The sequence below is a fragment of the Dermacentor albipictus genome, chromosome 1, assembly GCF_038994185.2.
Source record: "Dermacentor albipictus isolate Rhodes 1998 colony chromosome 1, USDA_Dalb.pri_finalv2, whole genome shotgun sequence".
NCBI lineage: Eukaryota > Metazoa > Arthropoda > Arachnida > Ixodida > Ixodidae > Dermacentor > Dermacentor albipictus.
Genome location: NC_091821.1, coordinates 327,973,847 through 327,996,155, shown reverse-complemented (window position 1 = coordinate 327,996,155; position 22,309 = coordinate 327,973,847). Strand labels below are relative to the sequence as shown.

General features: G+C 44.9%; 1 protein-coding gene across 1 annotated transcript in view; it reads left to right on the top strand.

Moving 5' to 3' along the window:
- LOC135909271 (acetylcholinesterase-1-like) overlaps positions 1–22,309 on the top strand; it is a 651,651-nt gene that overhangs the window by 493,748 nt on the left and 135,594 nt on the right. The window contains exon 7 of the mRNA XM_065441182.1: positions 14,174–14,282. The gene's annotated coding sequence lies outside the window, so the exon portion shown is untranslated. The remainder of the gene's footprint in view (positions 1–14,173; positions 14,283–22,309) is intronic.

Sequence of the window (22,309 nt, the reverse complement as noted above, 5' to 3'; positions counted from 1 at the left end):
TTGTAGCCTTTAGCGGTAGATATGTGTAGGAGTCACAAACAGGGTAACGAAAATAAAAGAACGCGTCCGGTTATTCGAGCTATAGGCCTTGCTTCCGTGAACGAAATCCTTTTGATCTCGCCTCCGGGAAGAGGAGCGCCTTTGTCATAGCTTTGTCAACGCGCGAAAAAAATGTACACAAAAACTGCATCGGTGGCGGCTGGAATCGGAGTTTTACTAAATGATGCGTGCGGGCTGTTTTTTTTTTGTGGTTCATGATTGCGCAAATTTAAAGACATAACCTGAAATGCAACAATCCAGAGATACGACGAATCAGGTAGGTGGCGCTGGAGACCTAATATACTGTAACAAATTTGTTTTTCGTTAACGGCACAAGAAAATGGCAGACGCATTTGAAGCAAGAGAAGGGCGACTTGTGCGGTTAACGTTAGTGCGCTTTGCGATCGTTAATCTAGAACATAGGCCTTAAAAGTTCATAGCCATTTACCACGCACTACAATGCGACTGCGAACAATAATTTTTAGCCAACACTTTACCGTGCGAAATGATCATAAATTACACCACTTTGAAATAAAAATGGAAGCATTTGCAGTGGGCTATGAGCGTAAAGAGTCATGACTGCAAGTCACGCGATCGCTCTGCAGGCTTCAACATAGCGTGGTTGACAAAAAAAAACTACAATTTATTTATTTTCATTTTATTGTGTTTACACTGAACACGAAAAGAAGAAAAAGAACTGCCTTCAGCATAGCAACAGTCATACGTCTAGTTCTATAGATGAGCATTTATAAAGAACCGCTAGCAATGAGGTTAGCTACAGTAAACAAATAAATTTCGCTATACAATGAATACGCGAAAAGAGAAACAGGAAACTTCATCATGTGATTGTATGTCTCACATCAGCGGTCACAAGAATATCAGAAAACCACCAGTAGTTTGAGCCATTTGTTAAGTCTTTTGACAGGCTGAACAGTACGCTCGCAGTAAATAAGCAGGAAAAAGTTGTTTCCACCTTACTTGAAGCTCGACGGGGCAGCCTGAATTGATTTCATGTGATAGTGAAAGGTGTAAGAGCCGTTTCTTTAATATATCGCCAATTTGGACTGTCCGCGACACAGCGCTCGCCTTCGTGCTCTCTGTGAGGTGAGCGCGATCTGCACGTCATGTAAATGGCACTTGTAAAGCGCGCAAACTGCTTTCGGCTAACCACCTTACTTTCACCGAATTGCCCCTACGTCCTGCCTCATCTACTACCACTAGCCCGGGATCACGAGCCAGTGCCGCAAGCTGGCGGACCCCAGTGCTTCGACCATAAAAGCGAAATTTACGGCTCTCGAGCGACAACCGAAAATTGCGCGCAAGGTCAAGCCCGTCGCGAGAACCTGCAAAAAAAAAAACGAAAGAAGGCATGCCTTGCCATTCTAGGCATAGCCGAGCCAAGCCAGCAGTCGCCGCCGCTCTTGGTAACCGACGGGGCGTTCGCGTGGCCTGGAACGGAGAAGCAGAAATGTTCGGGCCCCGGAGCCTCCGCGCGAACCAGGGCGTCTGGTGGGCCAAGCCACGTTGTGGCGTCGCCGACGCCAAAGCGATGGTGACGCCGCTCGGCAGGCTCATCGCCCTGGCCTGCCGGCCCGTACGCTTTCCCTCTCCCTTGCGGCTCCTGCGCGAGCGATAGAGCAGCTCGTAAAGTTCGCCCATTTCTACGCGTCGCTCTTATTTGCAACGTCCTTTCTTGTCGGCCGTCTTCACCCTTTTCGTCGCCACGGAAGGATTTTTTTTTTATCACCACCCCACCTTTTTTCTTTCTTCTTTCTGCTCTACGGGAGATTTACACCTGAGGCAGTCCACAAAAGACGAGGGCCCGGTTAGCCACGGGCCATAAAAAGGCCGACGTGCCTAGATAAATCCTCTGGCGTGCGCGATCTTGCGCGTCGCCGCGTACGACGCCCTAGTCATCTGGCTTGGCTTGCTCAGCGCCTCCCTCAGTGTATGCCGAGTTTTAGAGCTGATTGCTCTTTTTTTTTTCCTGCTGCTTCTGTTTTGCCGTGCGCCCGCCTGGTATGTGCTGCATGTGTATAGTACGTGCGTACGTATGCGACCCAGTGTTGACTGACCTCAGTTTATGCTCTCTGCTTGGCTTCTTTTCCTTTTTTCATCAATTGATGACTCGTGCTGCTTTGCGGCTATTTTGTCTCTCGTGGGGCGCGCGTCTTGCTGAAGCTGAAGATACGACGACCCGTGAAACTTTTGTGCGGGATAAGAAGAGCCGAAGGTTTACTGTAACAGGAAGGACACGACATTGCTTTGAAGCACAATACATGGAGGTTGTTAGATTGAAATGCCGGTATCTTGGAGACTACACCTAATGACTGGTAAAGCCGTAGTTTTTCCATGTTAATTATGGTTTAACGCATTCTTACGCTCTCTCACTAACCCTTCATTTATTGGTCTAGCTGTGCCCCCCCCCCCCCCCCCTTCTTTCTCCTTGCATTCTGCGAAAACTGCAATACGCAGGAACAGAACTATTCCTATTCAACAGATTATATTTGTGACCTCAATCGCCATCTTCGTTGTAGTCAGGTCGTTTGAAGAGCTCAGTTTCTATCCATTTATGGTTGCCACGTTCAACCAGCCTTCTCAGTGAAGCCCGTAACTTCTGATATTTAGACCTACCAGCAACCCGGAACTTTAAGATATTTTCGCACAAAATCCTGATGCGCGAGAATACGCCGTCATCCCTACATAGCGGTGCATATTTTGATCCTGTGAACGTCAAATACTTAAGATTACATAATCATTGGAAGAATGTTTAGAAATTGTGTCTTGCCATGAGCTATGACAACCTGGGCATACCATTTCTCGTCGTATCATTGGAACTAAGCAGCATTTCACTTTTTCAATGGTCGGCATGTACACCAGCTGGTAGCACCGCGTGCTGACGACTCCCCTTTTACCTCAAAGCAGTTGTCAGATTTTGGTCTATACAGTTAGGAGGTACGCGGCAGAACGACACTGAGACAGGCACGTTTTGTAGATTATGTACGTGTATGGTGCTTTGTTACACGATACATTTGTTTACCTATTCAAGAGCTGGATTTCCAAGCATCTCACAAGGTTACTGATTGCGCAAAATAACTTTTTCGACATTAAGCCTTCTTCGCTTATCTATTCTATAGGATGCACCCTGTTCTTGCCATACCTCGACTTTCACTTCTCAGTTCGCACTTCGCGGTATCTATTGAGTGACGTGTCTCGAAATAATCCAACCTTCCTTCTCTTCCTTCCGTAAAAACGTAATTACAAAAGTCAACACGCGGTATGGAGGCCGGCGTATCGAGAAAAGCCTCTAGAGATTGATTCCGCCCCATCGCACTCACGACGTTCCTGCGCTCTTGAGGAACTTCATTTTCAGCAAACTCGTCTGGTGAAGAAGTCGCCCACGCCAGCTGCAGCCGGCGTTATTTCGCTCGCCTCGCCGAGCAAACGATCGCCAAGAGGAGGAGGATGAGAAAGCGGACCCGAGTGAATAGGAGAAGAAAACAAACCACGCGAATCTGCGCGATATTGTATACGGTGGACAAACACAAGCGGTCTCAGGAGGCCATACGGCGCTAGACTTAATACCATCGTCATAAGCGAGCTAAAAGTCAATCATTCGAAGGAGATGGTGCCGAATCTGCGGCCAAGTAATCGAAAAGAATCCCAGCTGAAACAGGCAACGGAGAGCGTGTGCCGGCAGGCGAGGAGACCCGATCAAAGCCTAGGAGTCGCCGCCGTCCGAGGCCGCTCTCGAGCGAACGCAAGGAGACGTGTCGCGATGGACGCTTCGCCTACTTTCCCCATCAACACCGCCGCCGGCTGCAGTGTTTGTTCCCGACAGCGTACGCACTTCCTCCTCCTGTCAGATTCGTGCTTGTCTGTGTGTGTTCGCGTGTTTCTCGCTCTCGCCTCTCGCGAGTGGCAACGCCACGCGCGCCGCTGCTCGCATCCTCCCACGTCCGCGCTCATGCCTCCTTACTTCGTGCGACGTGCCGGCAAGTCCTTTCGCAGAAAGCTCCTGTACTCTTGACCTACAAACTTCGCCTCGCAGCCCTTCTTCTCAGTCTTCGCCCTTCACTCTGCGTGTCCCCTTCGTTACCAGCGTTGAAACGAGAGTCTCATTGTCTCGGACACTTGCAACTCGAGCCTTCCATTGGCTGGTTTGTCGCCCGAAGCGTTCCTTCCACTTTTGCCGACTGTGGACGCTCCCACTCGCCACTTGACGACGAATTGTCCTGTTTTAGCAACGGCAGCACCCAACGCGTGCCTCTTGTGTCAGTCACGGGAGAGCATTTGTTCGAGAATTCTTGATGCAGATGTATTTTTTTCTTTTGAGAGGTTCATTCTTTCCGTCTTAATATTATCCCAAGTCCATTTACAAGGCGCCTGAGGGTAACTTAATAATAAACAAATGAAACAAAAGTGGAATCTGTTCGCTCTCGAGCAATGTGAAAATTGGTGGACACTTCAACGGTCGTCAAATGTCTGTACTTTAATAAATGTAATATTTACTCGACAGAAAAAGTTTCCGAGAAAGCTATCGCCTCTCTATTTTCCACCTTGACTCCTTTTTCATTGTAGCTTAGTTCATTGACTCGTATTTTCAGTGCTTTTCCCTGTAGTTTACTATGGCAGCAATCTGCTTCAGAGAGGTTAAGATTTTTTGCAACTAAGGAATGCGTTTTTTTATTTTTGTTTTGGTAGGTGCTATTGCACGCGCTCAGCCTTATCGCCACAAATCCAAGTTGCAGGAGCGAATAACCTGGGGAGGTATTCTGTAATAGTCCACCTAGTGGACTATCCGCTTCGGCCGTTCCTGATCGGCTAGGGCCGCTCGTATACTCCTCGGTCGTACAGCTGCATCCAATCAGCAGCGGCCGAAGTGGACAATCCACTAGGTGGACTCTTACAGAATACGTCCCCTGTTTCATATTTGAGACAAGAACGCATCCTGTCCGTCTAGATTCCATGTTACTCATATTATGAACTCTATGTGTGCCTAGTGGAGCTTAGCTTGACCAAGAGAGTACATTACAGTCAATATTGTTTGGTAACTGACCGTATGACGTTCCGGAAAAAACCAAAGAGTGATAGTTGGGCTTGAGCAACGATTAAGTTTCCCTTTAAGCACTTAATGCTTCTATTAAAAGCAACGCTGCCACAGAAAGCTTTGATAATGTCTGTATTGGACTTCGTCCCTGCTGTCAAGAAAGAAACAGTCTTCGACAGACAGTTACGAAATGCTCTTCGGAGCAATGACTTGCGAGTGGCAGCTTATAGTTATCATCATTGGTTTTACGAGGCGCTTTAAAATTATTATAACCTTGTAAACGTTTTCGACTTCTTGGTACACGTGGGTAAACGAAGCTAAAGAAAGCCGGCGATTATTCATTTCGCACAGAAGGCCATTGTCCTCCAAAAATGTAACGAAAGCCAGAAGTTGCGTTTCTCTGAAAAGGATCATTCTGAGAAATCTAGCATCTTGTTTGTGTTGCTGCATTATCTCCTTAAAGTGAAGCTGTTTTTCTTTCCTTTCTTTTGCTTAATGTTTCTTTCATTGTCTGAAGTTTGCACCACGATACATGCAGGTGTAAGTTTTACAACAAGCTTTGTTTTGTCTGTTCATTCTGACAATGACGCGCGTTGACGTTATTATGTCGTCGTACGGCAGCCTCGTCTTCCTCAGCTTCACCACCACCATCAGACGAAGAAAAACGTATCCACCATTACATTGGTCGCCTAGCAGACGACACAAGGCATAGTAAGTTGGCTTATATAAGACGAATTTTCGACCACACAGAAGTGCCAACGAGAGCATGTTTGTTGTGCGTGTTCGGACATTCAGGAACAACAGGGCACATCCATAATATATAGTTGTCTCGCAGCTTGGTTTTCCTAAGGCACATGGACAGGCCAAAATAAAAGCGTAAATGCTGATCAGTTTCAGAAATACCACAGGAACAGCCCGTGGTACATGCGAACATGCACAAAAGAGGCAGTGGGCAGCTCAATAAACAAGTAGCACTGAACTTTGTCGCCTACAACCGCCACTGGGATTGAAACTCATGTCACTGCAGCAATGTGCATTTGATAGTCGGACACGCTAACCATTGCTCTATCGAACAAGAGCGTCTGGCAATTCGTGCAAGCCTTTGCGCTGTACAGCGACTCTTAGTGATTGCGCCTCTGCATGTATCTCGGGTGCCATAAAACCAAATACTGCAGTGGACAAGGATGACGCTGTAAACATCACATAGAATTTCTTTTTTATTATTTTTGATAAGATATTGCCCTCCTAGTTTAATATACCTAATTGTCATGATTTCGAGAAAAGCGTCGAAGTTTCAAATTAGGTTTACACCACAATGATGATGATGAACCTTCCACATAACACATACCCAGAACGGATGATGCATCAACATTCAGGCGGCTGGCTGAAAACAATGCCGAAAGCGTCGACTGCGTCACTTCCAGCTGCCACATCGCAACAACGCCAGAACTTCTTTTACACATGTAGTAGCGCGCACGATTTATAGCGTACAAGTGCTCATTATATCAGCAGTGCACATGTATAGAGGAGAAAGTTTATTCTTTTGAGCAAATCTCGTAAATTGTATGCAGCATAATTCATGGACCAGCCGATGCAGAAGAAGTTATGGCCTCCAAGGGGAACTATTCCCTACCAGGGCTGTCGAAATTGTTCACCGAGGTTGAAAAGCAAGAAGCCTTTGACGCAACGTCTTGTGAACAGATGTAGGCTTACCGTGCACGCCAGGTTGGCTTAGTTTAACTTGCTACATTATTCCTCCACCGCACCCCCTCATCCCTGCTAACTCCTGCGTTCGCCACGTGTGCGCACGGCGACGTAACAGCAAATGTTCGTAAATAGTGATATTTTCTTTTTACATGAAATCTGGCTACTCAAGCGGTTGACACCAGCACTTGGAACCGGAGCTGCAAACAGCCACTCGCAAAATTTTGTAGCACGCGAAGCATCGCTCCAAGTAGCTGCTTCTGAAAATTGTGAAGCTGTTGTGCGCACTGTACTTCAGTGCGTCATAGATAATTACTCAAGCAAGACCATGAAAAAGCGGCCGTGGTCTGCAGAGTTCGCCTCGAAAGCGGATGTTCTTTTCTAAGTGATGCTAAGAGAGTCGGCTCGGAGCCAGACGTAGCACCAGGACGTAATGTAAGATTCGCGCTAAAATTGTAACACTGCATATCACGGTAACGAGGGCCGCGCGCGCTGCTACCGAGGCACCTGGCTTAGCGCATCAAGATGCGCCATTCTTTAAAACATGCATAGTGACTGCCGCACTTGCTCGTTTCAGTTTGTAAGCCTTAAAGCACTTGTGAAATGCGGGACTACAAGCAACTAAGCAATATTACCTGCACGCCGCTACGGTTCTGACGCCACGTCGATAGCCCTTGGATACTCACAAAAACATGACTAGCTTACTTGACTTCATCACTGGAAACTATTTGACATTTATTATTAGCGATATCTTACCCGGTCACTGAAATTCAAATCTCTACTTCCCGTGCGCCACATGCAGTGAAGATATGTTTTTTAACACTTCTTACAATTTTCATTTATGGCAGCAAGCTACCTTCTAAGCTAACTCACACCATCACAGGGAAAACTAATCGGTACGTAACTATAAGTTTAGTGCTTGAGTTTGACGTTTCAAAGCTATACTGCGGTTATGACAGACACCACGGAGGAAGATTCCGGAGAAATATTGATCACCTGGTTGTGTTTAACCTGCACACAAGGCTCATAGAGGAACGTTTTTCGTAGTCCGTACCCATCGGGACTGCATCGACAGGTGGTCCAACCAGTGATGATGATGATGACGATGACATCACATCCAGCAGCAGGATGACATAGCTAGTGAGCCACCTACGTGCAGCGTGAGAGAGAGAGAGAGAGAGAGAGGGAGACAGAGAGAGAGAAGCTTGTTTAGGACAGTAACACTATAGGTGTATATAGGACACCTCAAACTGCTACCTCTACGTTTCGTTGTAACACGATGGCTTGATACTATGATGAGGCAGTGTGAAGAACCTTGCGAGTGGTGTCATACCTCTGTTGAAATATGTTGAAATCACGTGCGTATTTTTTGCTCTTCCTCTTGTCCCACATAATATATGCTTTTGGCCTGAGTTGTCATTTAGTTTTTGTTAACATGCACTTAGTCAGACATTGCTCATTTCCTAAAAAAAAAAAAAACGTTCTCTATTCATAGACTGAGGCTCTACCCAAATCGCCTAAAGTGTAACTCACGAAGCTGTTATCAAAGAAATATTGTTCAATGGCGCCGCAGGTGATGGGTCCGAAGAAATGCCTTGGAAGCTGCATGCATATACGAAAACGTGTTTCTGTCAACAGCCGCATGTATCTCTACTGCGGAATATATAGGCTGTTTCAGCGAACACTTCCAATTTTTTTAAATATTGCCTGGGGCAGATAGCACAATTCTAGTCCGTGAGCTGCTCAACTCGAATATGTGGACATTACTTGTACAAGAAATTCAAATGCATAATCGACCAACTAACATAAAATCGCCAATTATGTGTTAACTAATTACCTCATGACAAATATCACAATTTACAAATTCTAGCTTGTGAGTCTGAAAAGCATACCCACTTGAAGAGAATTGTGTGGATGACACCATTTACGAGATGCGCGCCGTCTAACTTGCGGTAAGAATGCACTGTTGTTCCACTTATTTTCTTAACAGAATGCTGTTTTATGCATTGAGACACAAAAGTAACTCGAACACCAATGCGTTTTTTTCACAAAGTTTGGGAATTAATATCTTGAAATTGGTGTCATCCTGACAATTCGTTCCAATTTTGTGTAACAAGCTCCCCGGCTAGAGAGAGAGAGAGAATGAAGAGGAAAGGCAGGGAGGTTAACCAGATATGAGTCTCCGGTTTGCTACCCTACACTGGGGGTGGGGGATAGGGGTTAGAAAGATGGCAGAGGAAACGGTAAGAATGAGTAAATGGCAATATATGCCAGAAGGAAATTAGTTAAAGATATATTTCGTAATTTCTTAATGAGTCAATTATGCATTTCAATTTTTTTGCAGGTAATGTCCGCCTCGAGGAGGTCTGCGCAAGGACTAGAAATGTGTTATCTGCCTCTGGCAATTAAAAAAAAAGTTGAAAGTGTTTGAGGAAACGCCCGGTATACATGGAGAAAACATACAGCTTCCAAAGCATCATGTGTTCTTTGTCATGACGGCATCAAGTTCCGATGCTCTCTCAACAGATTTCGAGTGACGCTTTACACGGACACACTTTGGTCACCTTTGTGATACCTGGGAGAGACTGTTCTACATGACAGAGTAGAAATGAAAAATTTTATGAATGTGCAGAAATGGCCGCCATTACATTTGTCTCATGCACCTTGCAAATAACACCGCAGTTTCTTAGTTTTTAAGCAGTCATCAATAAACCAAAAGCCTAGAATTTGCAATGAAGTGAAAAGAGGACTGACGCGGCGCTCCTCTACGGCCCTAGACATCACGAAAGAAAAGTGTTCGGTTATATGTATCCAGGCAGCGCACAGTACATTTCCAGCTAACGAATGTGCCCATTCTTTTTAAATCGCAGTTGGTAGAGGAAACATTTCTTCGTCTCAAGTTCCAGCGCTGATATAACTACAGGCATGCAAAGAACCAACACGGCAACTTTGTTCTACAAGGCTCAGCAAGGTGCAAATCGCTGTTGGCGCTGATTTTTCTTCCCATTTGTTTTTTTTTTATTTTCTATAGACAATACGTGCCTAATAAAATATTTACGCAGATTCACAATAGAGATGAGAAGGAATGACAGTGCTCTTGATAGGGACCCGGAAACCTTGAGCGTCCTCAAAAGTTAAAACCACCTTAAATGTACATAACGCCCGAGTCTAATCTTAGTTTGAAAGCACACATAGCCTACGTGTTTCAGTGCATGCGGCTACGACGCCTGTTCAAACGTGGTCGCAGGGGGCTCCGTATTTCTGCGCCATGGATCAATACATTTGCTACGGCGACGCGAGGGTAATGTGTTGTCGCTGACTTTTCGTTCCATCTAGCTCGTCCGCAGCGGAGGCAGTGTAGTCGTTAGTGCGACTCGGTACGTACGACATCGAAAGCGTCTCTCGGTGCAAAGGCATGTTGGACGCGCAGGAGCGTGCACCAAGTGTAAATTTTACGGTACTATTAGAAGGGACAGCGTTCCTTTCTTTCCTTTCGTCGTCATCTTGGGACGTACGAGGCAGACATGGAGCATTTCTAGTTTCCCAGGGATGTCGCTTCTCTTCTTTTTCCACTATCTCCTCCGCTCGCGTTTTTTTTTCTTTTTACAATCAAGCGGAAAAGAGAATAAGGGCAAGCAAAGTGCTCTTCACGTGTTTTGTCACGAGAGAGAGAATAAGAAGGAACAATGGCTCGGTAAGAATTACACTTCTGTCGGACGCCAAAGAAGCCGCATTTAAGTTTTTGGATATACAAACATGATAGTGCTGCAAAAGCAGTCGCGCAGTGTCCGCGCCTTGAAGGGACAGAAGCCAGAACGAGTTAGCAGCAACAAAAAGAAAACGTTGTGTTTCCACGTTGTGATGCCACTTGGCAGTGCCACGGCCGTTGTTTATTCTACTGAGCATTCTGTCGCTGCTACGCAAGCATCATCGCATTATGTGCAATAGTGTACATTTCCTGTAGTTACACTATACTCTCGCTTTCTACGACGTTGCATTTCCTTCTTAATGTTTTCTTGTTCCTTTTTTTGGCGTTAAGAAGATAGTAAGAGACAGCGAGAGAAAAGCATGCCGACTCGCGTTTAACGCCCGCTCCGTGTGATAATTAGATTCTCTGCTGGCGTGCTCGCATTACACGCCACTGCGGTGCTAAAAAGATTCCACCGGGGAAGAGGTGGCCGAGAACGCACTCAGAGTGTCTTGCACGCACGCGTGGTGGATGCAGGGCGGATGTAGGGCGGCGTCCCTAATGACGTCAGTGCCAGCACGTTCTTTTTTTTTCACTCTGATGGAGAAGAAAGGAAGCAAAGCAAAGAGAAACAAATGCATTTAGGGGGGCCACCGGGAGGAGTTGGTGGGCGGCTAAGAGCTTCCGCTAAGTGCTGTCGTTTGCCTCGGTTCCCGTGTACCAGAGCGAGGCAGTGAATAGTGATCGACTCCTCTTGCTCATTTATTTCCTCACGGCCGAGAAACCCGCACCCCCTCCCCCTCCCAACCCTCTCCTCTTCTACCTCCCCTTCATGCACGAAGTGTCGATCATGCTTTGAACAAGTAGGTGCTTAAGTATAAAACAAGTTAGCAATGATGGCAGTTTGACGTGATGATGATTCCTTGTCGTGATCGTTGTCGCGCCGAGAGCGTCAATGACCTACTTCGGTAGAGTGGCATTCTTAAGATGCTGCATGATTTATCGTGATCGAGTGTGAGGGACAGTAGCAAATATTTTTTTTTCATCGGGCGAGATGCCCCAGCCTTGGTAAATGGGACGCGCATTGACGTCCTCGAGGTCGGCGTATTTTTGTACAGCCAGCACTGTGAAAAGCTGCGCTTTATCTTGATCCGCTTATTTACAGCAGCACAGTGGAAGCTGTGAACTGACAAAAAATGGCATACGTGACGCCACGTCACTACCTTCTATAACGGCATTCATAAAATAAAATGTAATGATTGTACAACGTTGTGCTTGGGATGAGAGAGGAGTCATACAAGTAATTAGCCTGAATTCTGAAAGAGAGAGAGAAAGGAAGCTATTTAGCTTTATTCTGTGTAAGGTCGCCCGAACTTGGTGCCTCTACTTTTGTCATATTGATCGATTCTCCCATAGCTATCTTTCTATTCTAGTTATCGCGTATTTGCAAATGGTTTCTTAGCTCCGAAAAACGGCGCGTACTTTTGTCTTCGTTTTGATTAGATAGTCTGATGCGTCGTGACTGAAGTAACCGAACGCCATGCTTTCAAGAACTTAGCATGTGTACATTTATTGCAGTTGGTAAATCACCTTTATCTCAGAAACTTAGCAGTAGTTTCCAGTGAAACAAAGTTCATATTCGCACACCTTAAAATAAAAATAGAACGGTCAAGGGAAGCGCTGCTTTATGAGGCAACTTCCTATGCTCATTCACTCGTTCATGGCTGGTATCTACAGCATGAAAGTTACTTCGACATTCTCCTATCAGTATGAATAATGTAGACATAAAAAAGTAACATTAATGCAAATATAGAAAAGCAGGTAGATACCACACCCTGTGTGAACCGATGTTACACGAAGCAGTGTGCAGGAAGCCTACAAAGTTAACGTAACGACCATAGCAACACTACCACGTAGGCGATTGTTTCATGACCTACAGGACACATACTTCACGATGTTCATGCCATGACCGATCATTTATGATTGTCATACACTCTTGTCATACAGTGCTTGTTGTGGTAGATAGAAAGCTAACGAAACGACGGGGGCGGCTAGATAGATAGTGTCAAAGTGGCAAATGTTCGCCAAAAGATGCTTCGTATTTGATACCGCCGTCAACATAATACCTGCTTTTTATAGTAAAGGGAAGGCGCAGTTGTGTCTACAATGTTTTCGTTTTGACACATACCATAAGAACCGCATCTGAGTTTCTTGAAATACATCAAACGCTAGCATTTTTTGCGTAGCGTTCGAAACACAGAAAAACAAGCAAGATTTCCAAGAACTGCGTCCCTCTTACAAATATACGCCAGTGGAGTACGACATAGGGAGATTAGAATGGCAGACAGAGAAATAAAAACAAGGAAAGCTTCTAGAGCCACGTGAAGTTGTGGCGTTGGTATCGCAAAGAATAAGAACTACCTTGACATAAGTACACCAACCGTGCAACGCTGCGGATATTTTGACACATGCAGCACAAATGTCAAAGTCCGTGTCATTCATGCCGAATCGGGAAATATGATATAACTCGGGGACGTCAGTGCTTTCGTAAATTTGACGACTACCTGATATAGGTGACAATATATCTGTGTGTATATATATATATATATATATATATATATATATATATATATATATATATAATGTCCCGCCAGGGACCCTTGAGGTTCAAATAAATAAACAAAATATATATATGCCAAAGCTGTGCTATGAAACTTGTGCTATTCAATGAAGCTGTTCTGCTCCAGCATTTGCATTTGCGACAACTCTCCTACCCTTACATTTCATGACGTGAACACCAAGCACGTGACAGCTTTCTTTTATTTTAGCCTGCCTACGGCAACGGAGACAATGTCAGTCAGTAGGTCTTCGGTGCCGACCAGCGCTAATGTGCAATATTACGCCCAGTGCGTCTTGCGAACGTGATATATATAGCACAGCAAACCTTTAAAAAATTATGGTGTTTTACGCGCCAAAGTCACTTTCTGATTATGAGGCACGCCGTAGTGGGCGGCTCCGGAAACTTATACCAGCTGGGATTCTTTAAGGTGCACCTAAATCTAAGCACACGGGTGTTTTCGCATTTCACCCCCATCGCAATGCGGCCGTCGTGGTCGGAATTCGACCCCTCGACGTCGTGCTTAAATGCCCATCACCAGACCGACTAAGCAACCACGGAGTTTGTAACAAACGTTAAAGTTGGAAGTTTCCTTTTTATACAGAATTACGGTTCTGTGCATTTTTCTTCTGCGTGAGTGAAAACCATTGGTCGATTCCAGGATAGTGCAATTCATTCATTCATTCATTCATTCATTCATTCATTCATTCATTCATTCATTCATTCATTCATTCATTCATTCATTCATTCATTCATTCATTGTTAAATGAATTGTACAAAAACTGTTGTGCCCGTAGCCAAAGGCTAGTGCGGTCCTATAATCAATATGCATATATCAGCAGCTACCAAATTTAGTACATATCTACCTCGTAGTTAGAAATTTTAAAACAATTAGGCAATCGCACACACATGTAACTAATAAAAATACATAACATTATACAAAAACATGAATCAATCAAAGTGAATCATCAAATGAATCAATAAAAATGAACAGGCATATCTCATCACTTCAGAGCGATCCCGGCAGTTGCTAGCATCAGTCATGTACTAAACCCACGTCCGTGTATCTTTGCAGGCTGTGTTCCCCACCGAACGAATTGACACTGATCCAGCGTCGGCGGGCATGCTGAATCTTCTTCGGACGGCGCAGCTGAGTGACATATCTCCAAAAGTCTGTTTCAAAAGTGCGTACTCACCGAGGGCGTGGCTAAAGTGGCAGTCTTCGACGGCACTGTCAGATGCGGCCAATGGTTGATCTTTCAATTGGCGCATCTCGTTTGTGCTATAAAAGCCCAGTTTGGACTAAGCCAGCATCACTGCAGAGTAATCCAGGCAGCTGCGTGCATCAGCCATGTACTAAACCCACGTCCCTGTATCTTTGCCGGTACGAAAGCGTTTTAACGTCTATTTTGAACTCAATTTGTAACTCTTGCATCGCTCTGCCTTGTGCTAGGAAATCTGTAATGGGTGAAAATCCACTGAAATCGCTCGGACAGGTTCTTGCAGACAAACCTCCGAGTGCCGTAAAGAAAGTCACTAAAGCCTTGCTTTACATGACCTCAAAGTTTGAAAGTAGCACAACAAGCATCGGATTTCATGCTACAGGCTTAGCTGATTACAATAGACAGCCTCTGAGGGACATGCGGGACCTAACAACTACCTTGGATGTCATGAATAGGACATTTCAGCAGCTTAGCGCTAATGTGCACAACGCACACCATGAATTGTCAGAAGTGAAGCACCAACAGGCTGGCATTATTGGTGATCTGCACCAGTTACAGGGAGAGGTGAAATAAATGCGACAGGAAATAATCGAGTCCAAATAATACAGTCGCTGAAACAACTTAGAAATAAGACACGTTCATGTGTCTTTTGATAAATCGATGGCTGAAATGATTAAAAAAATGTCAACTTATTTGAAAACAGGACTTCGTACCGAAGATATCGACACAATGCATCGTGTCCCGACCAAAAATTAGGCTCAACAAAACATTGCAGTAGGGTTTACCTCCACAGCAGTTCGAGACAAAATAATCAAGAATGCAAAAAAAAAGAGATTGTCCGCGTCTGCAATTGGCTCTGAAAAGAATGAGCCTATATACATTAATGAACACATTTGCCAAGAGAATAAGATTCTTCTCGCAAAAGCCCACCAGGTGAGAAGAAAGAAACAATAGAAGTATGTTTGGTATCGCAGGCCAAAATTTTCACGCGGCAAAACTGGGATTTTTCGAGTATTGCACATCACTTCTCAGGACGACCTGAGGAAGGTAGTTTATCTAACACTCGTCCTTGTTTACCGGACCTATCATGACGTTTTCAATCAGTGAAATTGAACGCAAATTCCACAAAACTCAGTGCATTTCGATACTTCATTGCAACATTCGAAGTTTTCATAGATACTGCTTGAACAAACAAATAGAACGATTTGAACAAATTGAATTGAACGAATAGAACAAAAAGATACTGCTTTGTTTCTGAGCACAGCAGAATTTTACATTTGAGGTAATTGGATTAACAGAAACTTGGTTTAGGCAGGGTGAGCATATCTTAATTCCTGAATATAGTCTTGTAAGCAATCCCAGGGTTTCAGCATCGCCTGGTGGTGGTGGTGTGGTTTTACTGACGAAGCAGATGTTTTAGATTGAGATTTAGATTACTCCCCGATGTGGGAATAAGTAACAGTATGGTTGAAACTCTATTTGTTTATTTACATCAACTCACAGTGATTGGTGCAGTGCAAGGAACAGGAATATGCCTGCCCTATTTAAGAACAGCGAGCAGTGCAAGGTACTCTAGCGCGTTCTTTCGGCAACACGAGGACTGTGTAGAAGCAGAGGTGGCACTGATCGAGTGCACAAAAGTACGATATAAAAGAAAACGTCTTCTTATAAAAACAAAAACACGCAAGATCATGAACACGGTAATATTTGCTCCTGCACATGGTCCCTCAAACATTAGTCCACATGCGCACGCGTACGTCTTCTCTAACTGCGCAGCTACTCTACCTAGTCAGACCCGCGAGCTTTCACGCACGGACACAACACCTACACACACACACACACAAGCACGCACCCACGAATGCACGCACGCACACACAATCCTACCCACGCAAATATGTGCATAAGGGATGCCCGCGCACAAAACACGGCAATGCGCCAAAGCAGAAAACAAATCACATTGGCATCCACAGCGCGGCTTCATTACGGGAAGTTCAGCGGGGTTCGCTGTCGCGCAAGAACGCAGTTCGCTTCCGGAAAGCTCGGGCAGCTCGGTCGCAATACCTTCGCGAGCCGCACCATTGGTCACTCGCTCGAAACGAACATACCAGGCGTGTTTGGCCCGTAAGGCCGCCTGGCCAAAAGCTCAGGCTATGCTCAAACAAGCTAGGGCACAGTTGGCCACGGTTGTTCGGCATCACCGCTCCGTCTCAAGGACGTCGTTCGACCACGGGGCAAATCGCCGCCGGGGAACAAACTGACTTTCTGCTTTTGTGTGAAAGCGCAAAAGCATTCACGTAGTACTGATATGGAGTAGCTTCGTGCTGCACTCGGTTAGACGACAGTATTTACCTTTCACAAAGGTTTCTCCACCCTCAGGATTTCGATAGAACTTATTTTCCAAGGTTCGGAAGGTTTCGAACAGTACACTGCAGTAGTATTCCGAATCGGTGACGTAGTATTTACTTGTTGAGTATGACGTCATGCGCGGGTAGGTGCCCCGCATCCTCTTGTAGACGGCTGCCGAAAAAGGCAGCTAATGCTATACGGAGAGTGTAGAAAGCCTAATCAGCTGAATGAATCTGATAATGCGAAAGAGAAACCGGGTGCCCTGCATGAAACTGTATAGTTGGAAGGCACAATGACTGTGCGGAAGCGTTGAAAACGCATACGACAATCATTTTTTAATGACAATTAGCATCTTTAGGCCGCCAGGATTTCGTAAGCCTACCTCACATGAGATCGATCTTGCATTGGAGGCCACTTTCTTTCTGAAATTCAAACTCGCCAGGCAATTCATCTAAAGGCAAGTATTGGTGCATAAACGTGTTGTGCCCCAGGCAAGGTTAGTTGTTAGGGATTCAGAGTCGTAATTTCAGAAGGGCGAGAAGAACAGATGAAAGAACAAACTAAGCACAAGGAAAGCATGTAAACTATCAGTGAAGCAAAAGTTGAAGAACTGCAAGAAGCACTTAAGTACACGAGATTAAAAGACAGATAAGAATGGTTTCATCAGCAACAAATGTAACCGCTTCGATGAGCTGCTAGTTAGCAAATAAACACACTCCATAGAAACAGTTTTCATGGACGTCTATTCATTATGTCAAATTGACTTTCTTGAAAACTATGGCTAAATCAAGCAGCTAAGTATATTGGTTCATTCTCATACTAAATATACTGTGGTTACTTCTGGAAAATAGGAAACCTCATCTATAAAGGGAGACGTTCTTTGATGAGGGCTAGATGTGTATGTCCGGCTATACGCAAAGCATGCTAGTCCAGATGACAAGAATGATGCATGAGACAGCACAGTACATGTGTGCACATCATACCGGGTGCCCTATACGTGACTTCAGCCAAACTTTCAAAATATTAAAATGCTACGTAGCTGAACAGAACCAAGGTACATTTATTTGCCGTTGCTTGAAGATGCTCAGAGAACTTTCTTGCATTCCATCTAATTAAATTATTAGTCTGAACTAATTATCCAACTTCTCAAATATTATAGTCAGATGAAAAGTGTCAACGAGAAAATTGTAGAGCTATATGAAAAATCACCTATGCAGCTTTCTGTGGCTCAATACGTGCTACATAACAGTGCTTTCCCAAGCATGAAAGAAGCCCGTGAATACATGCAGAGTGCCTCGAGCGGCCAGTCGCGCGGTAATTTTTCGGGAATTCGCGGGCTACTTGCATACTTGGGAAAACACTTTTATCTAACACGTATTGAGCAACAGAAAGCGGTATTGGCAGTCTTTAGTGTTGCACTAATGTTTTCTCGTTGACATTTTTCATCTAAATATAATATTTGAGGTGATTGATTAATTAGGACTAACTGTGCAATTAGGTGGAATGCAAGAAGTAGTCTGAATATCTAAAAGTGACCGCAAACAACATTACCTTGGGTTTTTTTTCCATCTACGTGGCATTTGCATATTTATAGTTAGAGTATTGCTCAAGTTACGCAGAGCACCCTACATAATACAGGTAACGAGCACTAACATACATGGTAACATGCATCTAGATTGTTTTGTTCAAGCCCGTGTCCCGCTGGCAGACTAATAGCGCTTTCATTGCGTGCAACGTATACTACAATATGCATGAAGGCTGTCTATTCAGGAACGAAGGACAGCGCCTTCTTTGGATTCACCTCACCAGTGCACTTTGATAAACAGCGACAACGACTTCTGAGCAGTTACGTGGCATTTCGTTGTTTTCAGCGTCCCCTAAAGAACGCTGTAGCCTAAGAGTATTTCTCAGGAATATCGTTGTGACAGAATTCGCAGAGAAGGCATTATTGAGACTTAGGGATGGGATTCTGGTATTTATGCAGAGTCAAGCGTGCAAATGTTTACTGTGTTCGAGACCTTCCTTTTAAGAGATAGTGAGTTGGGTCACAATAAACCTAGAGGCTTGGTGCAGTAGAGAAATCCAAAGAAGGTTGCTGAAATGATCGCGTGAAGGTACAGAAAGTGTGCGATGCCGGCACCCTATCTTGGACGTCATCTCCAAAGGGTGCAAAGCTGGGTGAGCTAAGAGGGCTGATGGCTTCATGCACGCTGTTATCCCGCAACGCCTAGTGCTGTAGGCCGCGCTAATGAAGTTTCGGTGACGCTTTGAAGGAAGTGGCAGCAGAAGAGTTCGTTCTTCTCTGTCCTGCTCTTTATCATGCCAGCGCTGGGACGGCGACTGTTCGCGGTCATCGAGTGCGATCTGTTCATGTTTGCCTGCGCGCGCATAGAATCGAGCTCGTTAATAGTAGGCGAGTGTTTACGGCATTAAATACGGCCCATAAAACTATATACGAAACCTACTTCGCGTTCTTGTCTATCGTGTATTTGTCGTAGCGTTCAATGCTTTGCCTTTCGGGTGGAACTGCAATACTTTGTTCCCGTTGTATGTAATTGTTTTATTGATTATATGTATAACGATCAACTTAATTAATTTCATATGATGACGGGATAGGAAAAGAAAAAGCCGTAGGACGCTCTGAGTAACACGCGAATCAGGTACTTCTCACGAGCGAAGTCTGTAGCCCTTCCGTTCATCCTCCTTCCCAATCTGCAGGAAAGTAAGCTGGATTTGCTACGGGGAAGCAATGCACAGCTTCATTCCTTTCCTCTCAATGAGGCCTACTTACCAGGCAAGTGAATAACTATGATATTGCCACAAAACACTTGATTCAAGCTTTTCTGACTGCATTCTGCACCTTTAACTGAGATTTCTTATGGTTTTACCATTTACCAACATTAGTGAATAATTTAGAGAATCGAAAGATACTAAAAATATAAAATAGCCGTTAGTATAAGAACGCCGTTAGGTATTGTTTTGTAGATCCAAAAATTATTTGTAAAGCAAATAAGCGGCAACAGCAACATTAGTATGACCATGTACCTTGTGTCAGGATTATGATTCTTTTGAGCGATATTTTAAATGCTGAACAAGCGGGCAACTTGCGTAATGCAATGTAGATTGACAGTACATTATAACGCCAGCCGTCACGGTTCCTTTTCCTGTAATATTGTGAAGGAGGACTTGCGCTTCGAAATGTGTTTTGTATTGATCTGTAAAGAGAACTCAATTTATTCTCCTTGCAACGAAATCGTGTATAGCACACGTGGGTGGCTTTTCTGCACTACGTTTGGCTCAATTTTAGAATTTGATACCTAATATGCGATATGACGACAGTACCAGTGGCATAGTTTTTCTTTTCGTAGATAACAAATCGATCTGTGTTCTCGCTACCTCCTTTGTTATAGAAATGCTTAAATTAAACCTCACTTTAAGTCACATGTACTATTACTTTACCACGATGGGCGTGATTCAAGGGCGCATGTACTGCTGCCGCCGCATTTGACACGGTAGCTCCATCTTTCTCTATCGCACTTTCGTCTGCTTTTGAGTCGACGTTAAGACTCGAGTGCAGTACCCACGAAGCTGTAGGTTTATTTTCACATTTATTTTTCTCCCTTCTAAATGACGCTTTATTGATGTTCAGCCTAAGCTGGCAAGTTCCTATGCTTATATCAAGAGTGCGGAGGAGCATGATGGATCTACCGGCGCATTTACAGAATCACCTTGGCACATCCAAAGTTGTAGTAAAGACCGTTAGTGATGTCTAGGAGAGCACTACCGATTGTAAAAAACAACACGCTGTTCTTTTTTCTTTTTCGTGAACTGTTAGTCTTAACGTCAACAAAGAAAGATCGATGAGTGGTAAGCACTCTTGGTAAATCCTAAGCAAGACGACTTAGCAATTTTTTAGCGTCTTCGGGCACTACTCATAGAAAGCAGTGACATATGTGTTACTAGCACCATTGAAAAGTCAGAACAGTAAGTGCAATACAGTATACATCTGGAACCAGCCAGAAATAAGAAGTGCATGACTCAAGATTTTTTTGCAAAGGGGAGTGGAGAAGTGTTGCGGGAAAAGGAGACGTAGACGGGAAAGACGTGGACAAGAAAGAGCGTCTTTCCTGTCCACGTCTCTTTCTTGCGCAACGCTTCTGCGCTCCCTTTTGCGAAAACCATGTAAAACCAACTATACCAACAGCTTGCTATTCTGAAGTGATTCAAGTTAAAGCACCATTGATGGGATACTTAAAAACAAAGCAATATATCAGAGTTAAAGTAGTAATGATACTTGAAGCTATTTATTGCTCTACAAATTAAGACAAGTGCTCTTAACCGGCGTCCGTACTCACCTTTTATTAAACTATTATAACTCTTGGAACTTGTCCTCTCATCTAGCAGACGACAATTCATCATCATTCCACCTGTTCCTCACGAGCTGCCGCACGTTCATGCACATGCGGCCGTTCGCTCTACTATCAAAAGCAGTGTGCCGTTCGGACGTTCTGTCTCTTTCTTGAACAGGAGAGCGAGGTAGCCGGCGGACGCTGATGTCCCCCACAGTAAACACTGAAGCACTGCGCCATCTCAGTTCATGCTACGTATGGTTTCGAGAAGTCATTCAAGAGCAACTGGAACTTGCTAAGCAATGACGAGGAGGAAGAGCTCACAGGTCAAACACACGGGAGATACCGCGCACGTTCTAGGTTTGCAGAAACGCCGGAATGCCCGCGCCAATTTGCTTCGGTGCGAATTCTAGACCATTAAAAGGCTCGGCTTCGTCGCAGGGCAGACACGAGAGAGGAGGAGCCAGAGTGCTGCTCAGCAGCTTGGTCACCGGAAATGAGCGCAGTTTCCAAAGGGCGGTTGGAGGGGAAGTGGAGACCTCGTTTGACCTGTTCTCTATTAGGCTGCGTGAATGGAACAGCCTGCTGTCCTGGGCTCAATTATCGCCAGGTCAGCGCAAATCCGTTGCTCGCATCGGCAGCCACCGCGAAGAGAAAATATAGGCGAATATGCTTTCGAGGCATACGTGCTGTGCACGCGTTGTTTGTCCTTCCTATCCCTAGGTCCCTAATCGTTCCTTCCAATCAAGGGGAGCTGGCTTCAAAGTGGGATCGGTTTTTGGTCAAAAAGGGGAGCGCGTGTTCCCAGCGCCGATCTCTCAATTGCAATGCGACTGTGTAGCAAAAATACACGTAACCATTTGTGGTGGGTCGGGGTACTAGGGAAGAAGAAGAGCGAAACTTTATTTGCAGAAAGGACTTAGTTGCCCTTAAAACGGGGTAAGGCCGTGTGGTCGCGCGCCTATTCCAAGGCACCGCTGGCCCTCGCCCTCGTTTCTGCCCTCCGGACCAGCTTGAGCTGGTCCCCGAGGCGGAGCTAGATAGCAATGCCTCTTCTCATGTTATTTTCTTCTTGCTCTTCCGTGTTAGTCGTGCATTCCCATGTAATGTGGTAGAGTGTCGGTGTGGTCGCACACCACGGGCATATGCCTTTGTATGCTGTTGCGTAGCATATCTGCAATTTACGGAGGTTTGTATATGTGTCCGTGTGGGACTTGCCTAAGGTCGCGGAGTCCACGGCTGAAAGGTTTCTATGCGGTGCTGGGTAGAGTCTTCTCAATTCTCTGTAGTATT